Consider the following 7,427-nt stretch of genomic DNA (forward strand, 5'->3'; position numbering starts at 1 on the left):
TTCCAGCCTCTTTACTACTGCAAAATGCTCAATTTCTGTTTAACAATCCTATCATTGCTCCAAACTGTGATTACATTATTTCTTTAGTTTAACATTGAGCTAAGAAAAATGGGAGGTTTAGATAGAGATAGGTAAGGGTAGATTCAAATTACAAGAATGAATTTATTGAGAGGCAGCCCCACCATACAGGGTGACTCAACAGGGATCTGGGTCTCCAGGAAGAAGTTATAAGAAAAATGTTTGAAAAGGAATTGGGAAAGAACTGATATATGTATGTATATATACATACATGTATATATACTTGTATATGTATATATGTATATGTATGTATATGTATGTATATATACATATATATTCTGATATATATGTTTTTAGTGATTCCATTTCCTCCTTTGGTATTACTTTATATTATAATAGAAATATTATGTTTCTATTATAATGATTTACCTGAGGCTTATAGTTTTTCATGCTAAATTTTTTAAGGGAAGAAGTTTCTTCCCTTAAATTCTCTCTAGATTGATTAACATTAGCTAATATATTTGGGGAACAATTAATTGGCATGTACCTTCCAAAGCACTGGCTGCATTTAACTGAACTTCCTGCATTGCACTTGTGATTAGGCTGTAGGATTTAGGCATTATGTGTACACTTGGGAATACTACTGAGATATCAGTAGTGCTTTTATTTGATTCAGATATCAAAGCAAAGTCTCTTTAAGGCATTCTATACATGGCATTAAGCATTCTGCCACAAAGAGGTTTTTGTTAAGTTGTAAAAATGTTTATCATTAATATTTCTTGGTCTTGCAATTTTCAGTAGTGTCTGTCCTCTGGCTCAATTTTAGGGCAATTCTCTACTCTTTGTTTGTATTTACTATGAGGTTTGACTTTTGTTTTCTCATATATCTTTCTTGAGAGTGCTATTCGGTATAAAATCATGCATGATTGTTCAAATAGTATTTGTGCAAATCATATCTGTGGAAACAGTATATATTATAACCCTCTGATATAATCAGAAGATGGTATAGTATCTCATCAGATACCTCTTGAAATGGGAAGACATCAAGCTTCCAAGATAGTGCTAGTATTCATGAGTAGTTTTTAAGCATCAGGCAAAGCTATTGGTATATGAGAAAACAGACATAAGCCATTCCAACTGAGTAATCCAGTCATGAGATTAATCAGGCTACAGGTTGTCAAGTGTTTGAGTGGGGCCCACTAGACCAGCTAGCCACAGAGAAGTTAACCCAGATAAGAAGAATCACCCAGTCAACTTTGAGAATTTTAAAACAATAAGCGTTTGCTCCTTTAGGATACTAAATAGTTTCCAGGTAGTTTGTTATGCAGCAAAAGCTAAGTGATTAAAAAAAAAAATAGAAGGATTAAGTAGTGGTTTGGAGTGTTTCTTGATTGTGTAGGTCATGTTGGTATTTCGTTTTGCTTAATTTTTGTTTTGCTTAATTTGTAAATAGTCTTAAGTGCTACTGAGTAGAAATCAGTATAGAGGCACATCATTGTTCCAGGAAAGAGAAGAGACATTTTTATCTAACACAAAACAAAAATGAAATAGTGTATAAATACAAAAATTGGATGAGAGAAGGTATCATACAATAGAAAAAAAAGAGGAAGGGATTTTTCGATTAGGGTTTTGTGTACAGAAACTGAGGTAAGAATTATTTGTTTGCTTTTCATTTGATTGTGAGGCAGTTTAGGGCCATCCACTGAGCCTGAGTGAGAAGCTGATTCTGTGTCTTGAGTAGGAAAACTATTAAATATTGCTATGGAGATTAGAAGCAGAGCTAACCAGAGGAATATATACTGGAAATGTGAAAGGGCAGCATAGGTGAAAGTTTGTTTCAATTTTGTGATTCTTATTGACAAAAAAAATGCAATGTATTAGTCATGAATAAAATATGTAAGAAGCTTATTCTCTCCATATGCAAGTCTCAGAAGATGGAATGAATACCTTTGAAGTTTGCGCAAGACCTGCCCTCACATTGCTTTGGTTGAAAGGCCTCTCAGTACACTGTTCTCTTAATGTGTAACCTAGACTCCAAGCCTCAAAGGAAATTATTTTTTTCGTTTTTATCCATGATCATTAACCTACATATAGATAGAGACTTTTTAAAAATAGTCATGTCAGGGAAACCTGGGCGGCTCAGTCGGTTGGGCGTCTGACTTCAGCTTAGGTCATGATCTCGCCATTCCTGAGTTCGAGCCCCATTACAGGCTCTGTGCTGACAGCTCAGAGCCTGGAGCCTGCTTTGGATCCTGGGTCTCCCTCTCTTTCTCTCTGCCCCTCCCCTGCTCTCACTCTGTGTCTCTCTTTCTTTCAAAAATAAATGAACATTTAAAAAGTCATATTAAAGTTTTAAAGTTTTAGAGATTTCCCCCTAAAGCTTTGATATGGGCACTCTGTGGGAATTAGTGGTGCTTCTGATGGATCTTTGGTTTGCAGTTAATGCAAGAAAGGACAACTATGAATAATAATAGAAACTATGGTTTAAGAAGCCAGAGATTCTAGATACCATTGTTTACAAGTAAATACACATATACCACATACATACACACATATTCACTTAATTCTCACAATGTAACAGTATTGTTTTTACTCATAAACATGTCGAGGGAGAGAGGTTAAGGAACGTGTCCTGGGTCATGCAACTAGTAAGTGGCAGAGTCAGAAGGCAAACCTAGGAGTCTGGTTCTAGAGTCTGTGCTTTTAACTACTAGGCTGTTTTGCCCTTGCAAGGTTCTGGATCATTTTCAGCATGTGAGAGTAACACATTTACAATAGACACTCACAGATTGCCAGTGCTGTTTGACAAACGTTTTAATTTATTAAAATTAAGACAAATGATATCTTTCTACTGCACAGAAGCTATTTTGAACCAAACAAAGATGAGTTAAGTGTATGAATACAATTTTTAATGATAGCAATAGGCAGAAAAATATAGTTTAAAATGAAAGGAATTATTTCAGTATTTATTTGTTTTTTCAAACTCTAGTTAAATATCATGGAATATAGAATTCATTATTCATTGGCACATAATTAAGAAATGATTATTTAAATAGGTAAATATGTGTAATATAGGAGATATGTCTGAATAGCACTGTGTTGTGTAGGAATGATAAACCTGAAATAAAAGATACTAATAATTTTTGTTCAACAACCTTTTATGTTACTGAAATCACTAATTAGACATTTTCAAATCTTCTATGACAGAAGTTCAAACAAATTTATGTATTTAAATATGCACATTTCTAATGATGTTGAAAGCCTAGAAAAATGTAATCACAAACTGCTGTGGGGAACAGGTTGTAATCATTAGGCAACGACTTCTAAAAGGGAAAAAGTACTATAATAATACAATTATCTTTCTGATGACTTCTAGAATTTCTGATTGTCATTCAAACAAAGGTCATTGATAATCCAACAGTAAGTAAAAGCTTGTGGGTCTCAAAGAACTGTCAACTAGTTAAAGTGAATCTTCTTAAAATATAATATGTGTAATGGGCTAAGAAGGATTCCTTTAATTTCTGTAGGTAAAATTGAAAAAAAATAATTGGAAGAAAATTTAAAGGACAAGTTCATGTTTCTGCTTTGGATAGTTGTGTGAGACTAGCCAGGGACTCTGTTAAATCTTTCTCTGTTTATCTAAATGAAGAACAAAATTTGGTCTCAAGTTATAAATAGTCAGTGCCCTCCCAAATCAAAAAGTAACATGTACTTTAAGTATAACACGCAAGGTCCTTAGCATGTAACATCTGTTGAAGAGGGTTTGAATCTATATCATAAAATATAAATAAAGTATAAAACAAATATAGAGGCTACCATCTCATTTGGAACTTTGGAGTAAAAATATTTAATTTAATAATGACAGAATTTAATGGTACCTCAAGTAGCTAATCTTAATGCTGCCAGGTAAGGCAGGACTGGAATGATTTGGTTACACTAAAGCTCCCAGACAGCATTTAATTTTTTGTTGTTCTATTTCATTATAGTTGTTGAAATGGATCAATTTCAGAAGTCTGATAGGGCAGTAATGAAGAGCAGTCTAGTGTCTATGAAAGAATGTTGCTTCTCATGGTTTTGTTCTGGAGAGACTTCCATGGACATAGACTAAAGCTTTTGTCACTCTCCTCCATGCGGTTATCACCTTCACTGGTGAAAATAGGCTCCATTAGCAGAGAAGTTTTTGTCCTTGACATCCCGGCACTAATCACTTTGTAGTGGTAAGGAAAAGTTGAACAGGAGAAAGTGCATGGCATTTTTATAATATTATTACTCATGTTTCCTAATAAGGAAAAACTCTATGAAATAAGAGCACTTATATATTCTTATTAGTGCCTAACAGTCTCAGTTCTATTTGGTTCAAACATTTTCATCCAAAACTTTGAGAAAAAGGTTAGGCAAGGTTTTTTTGTTACTTTGAAATTTGGCACAGAGCTACTATCCATTTATTATGCATGATTCTGCTAATGAGCAGTCTCTCTACTAGCAAATGAGTAATTGCTTCTTCCTTAACTTTTTTTTTGCTCCAATTAAATATAAAATACCTGAGGAAGAGACTACATAAGGAATATGAAATGGATCCAAAATAACTCTGCATGAACTAGGCCCCAACCTACCATTCTCAGCTGAGCTCTTTCCATTACCTGCCTATGTTCTGTTCAGTTTGGACAACTTGCCATTACCTGAATATGTCTTGCACTTTGTAGTCTCATTATAGCTACAGTTGTCATTCTATCTGCTAAAAATATAGATTTGTCAAAAACTTAGTCTTTCTTTAAGATCAGTAGTAATGATTTCCATGAAGTCTTCTCTCATCGTCATAATGGAAATGTTTCTTCTAACTCCAATAGTATTGTGTGTACATTTGAACCATATATTGTGTGATTTATTGAGTTAGAATTGGTTTTTTACATAGCATTTACCCTACTATCTGCTAAGTTCTTTGAAGGCAAATCATTGTACCTTCATACCTTGTCTTAGCCATAGCCACTTTCTTCCACCAGCCCCTAGCCAACTCACCAGCTTTCTACATGTACACCAGTTAGCCCAACAAAACCAGTAAAGTCCAACAGAGGTTATACAACATTTTATGATGGCTTGTTTTGCCATAATAGTAACTAGTGTAGTAGTTGATTGGTTTTATAAGCTCTGTTCATTCTAATGAGTCAAATTGGCTTTATTTAATCTGTCTTGAGAGTTGCCAGGCTATATCCTCATGACTATTTCTCTTGGCTTTCTGTTTTGATGTCCAAGTTAGTTCTATTAGAAACAAGGAATACTCAGAGATGGTCCATAGGTCTCTCTGATAATCACCTATCTCACTATGGTCTTCTAGCAAGTTTCTCCACGGATGCCAAAGATCCTTTGTTTTCTAATTCTTTTATTAGTGGTTTTCAGGTATTTCAGCTCCTCTAAGGACAAGTTAATCATGTGATTCACATATCTACCACATATTTGAGTGCCTTTCTTTGCTGATCAGAAACTCATCTAGATGCTGAGGTTTAAATATGATGAATAAGACACGATCCCTGCGTTGGGGTTTGAGGATAAATATGGTACTTACTACTCGTAGAGATTAAGAGATATGCTCTGATGTCATATTGTCATATCATTAACTCCTAGGTTAGTCACATACAAAGAGTATGTACTTGAGCAATTTATTTCTTTTTGACACATAAAATAAAATTGAATTGAATTATATCTATGAATCTGAGAAATGAGGATAACAATAGATGCCATTCAAGATTATTTTGAAATTTAAATGTAAAGTACTTAGCATAATACTTGGTATAGTGTTCAGCAAATATTAGCTATTGTTATAAATACTTAATTGTATTTCATTGTGATAAATGGCATATCAGAAGTGTGCAAAATCATTATGGGAATAAAGGATAAACTGTTCTCCCTAGAAGGATCAAGTAAAGCTGTAGAGAAGAGATGCATTTGATCTGGGGCTTAGAGAATGAAAAGAAATCTGGGCAGAAAAAGAAGGAAATACAATTACAGAGAAGGTACTGGAATGAACATCAACAGAAAAATATCCTTGTGTGTGAGGAACATTATTCTGGTGTTGTTAGAATATAAGATGTAAGCACTGATCAAGGGGTAGAGATCAATTTTACTACTTTGAAATTGGGAAAGTATAAACAATTTAATGACTGACTAATGAACACATACTATGGACCAAGGACTATGTTAAGCTCTTAGGATGCAAAATTTCCATGATATTGTGACATTGAGGTAATGAACATTATTCCAGTTGTTTGATAAGAGATTGAAAAATGGAGAGATTCAGTTACTTGCCCAAGGTCACTGTATGCCACAACAAAATTATTATAGACACATGGTAAATTTATCTTCTCTGATTTGAAGTGAGAATTTGAACCCACGCACTGTGACTTCAAAGACGATACCACCTCCTGGACCATAAATGCCTGGCTAAGGAAACTCAATTTTATCTAATAAATTAAAAAATCAGAAAATCTTCTTCCTGCATGAGTCCAGCAACTAACATACTTGTATAATTCTAAATAACAACAACAAAAAAATTGGAGAATGCTAAGAGCTATGGAACTGGAGCATGTATGCCCAGCCACAATGCATTCAAATACAAATATTTTCTTAGGTAAATGAAACCATCTAAGGCATACTTGCCCAGCCGGTCCGTTTTAAACTATGTTAAGCAGTGAAGTATCATGTAAAACCTTTAAGTCACAGAGTGACATGATGGGTTTTACAACTGAGGAAGTACAAATAAGGCAGGATTGGATTGGGATGGGAAGAGGTTAGAGGGGGATATGTAAAGGAGAACTCAAACAAGGAATTAAATTCTGGAGTGGAGCATTGGCAGTGGAAAGGATTAAAGGTAACAACCCAGAGACCTTTTCTATATAATCTAATGAAACCAGCCTGTTATTTTGTTTAAAACTAATACTGGGGGCGCCTGGGTGGCGCAGTCGGTTAAGCGTCCGACTTCAGCCAGGTCACGATCTCGCGGTCCATGAGTTCGAGCCCCGCGTCGGGCTCTGGGCTGATGGCTCAGAGCCTGGAGCCTGTTTCCGATTCTGTGTCTCCCTCTCTCTCTGCCCCTCCCCCGTTCATGCTCTGTCTCTCTCTGTCCCAAAAATAAATAAACATTGAAAAAAAAATTAAAAAAAAAAAACTAATACTGAATGAAGATGCTCCAAGACAGCCTTTATTCTGTGTATTAACAATACAGTTGTCTTGGGCAGTACCTTTTTTTTTTTTTTGGAGGTGTGTGAGATCTATATATTTTGTTTCAAGTTTTTATTTAAATTCTAGTTAGTTAACATATAGGAAAATATTGGTTTCAGGAGTAGAATTTAGTGATTCATCATTTACATATAACACCCAGTGCTCATCACAACAAGTGTCCTCTTTAATATCCATCA

General features: G+C 34.7%; 1 pseudogene; it reads right to left on the reverse strand.

Annotated features, from left to right (window-relative positions):
• LOC122473647 overlaps positions 1-638 on the reverse strand; it is a 135,422-nt pseudogene extending 134,784 nt beyond the window's left edge.
• Positions 639-7,427: the final 6,789 nt, after the last annotated feature.

This window comes from Prionailurus bengalensis, chromosome B4 (assembly GCF_016509475.1).
Source record: "Prionailurus bengalensis isolate Pbe53 chromosome B4, Fcat_Pben_1.1_paternal_pri, whole genome shotgun sequence".
Lineage (NCBI taxonomy): Eukaryota > Metazoa > Chordata > Mammalia > Carnivora > Felidae > Prionailurus > Prionailurus bengalensis.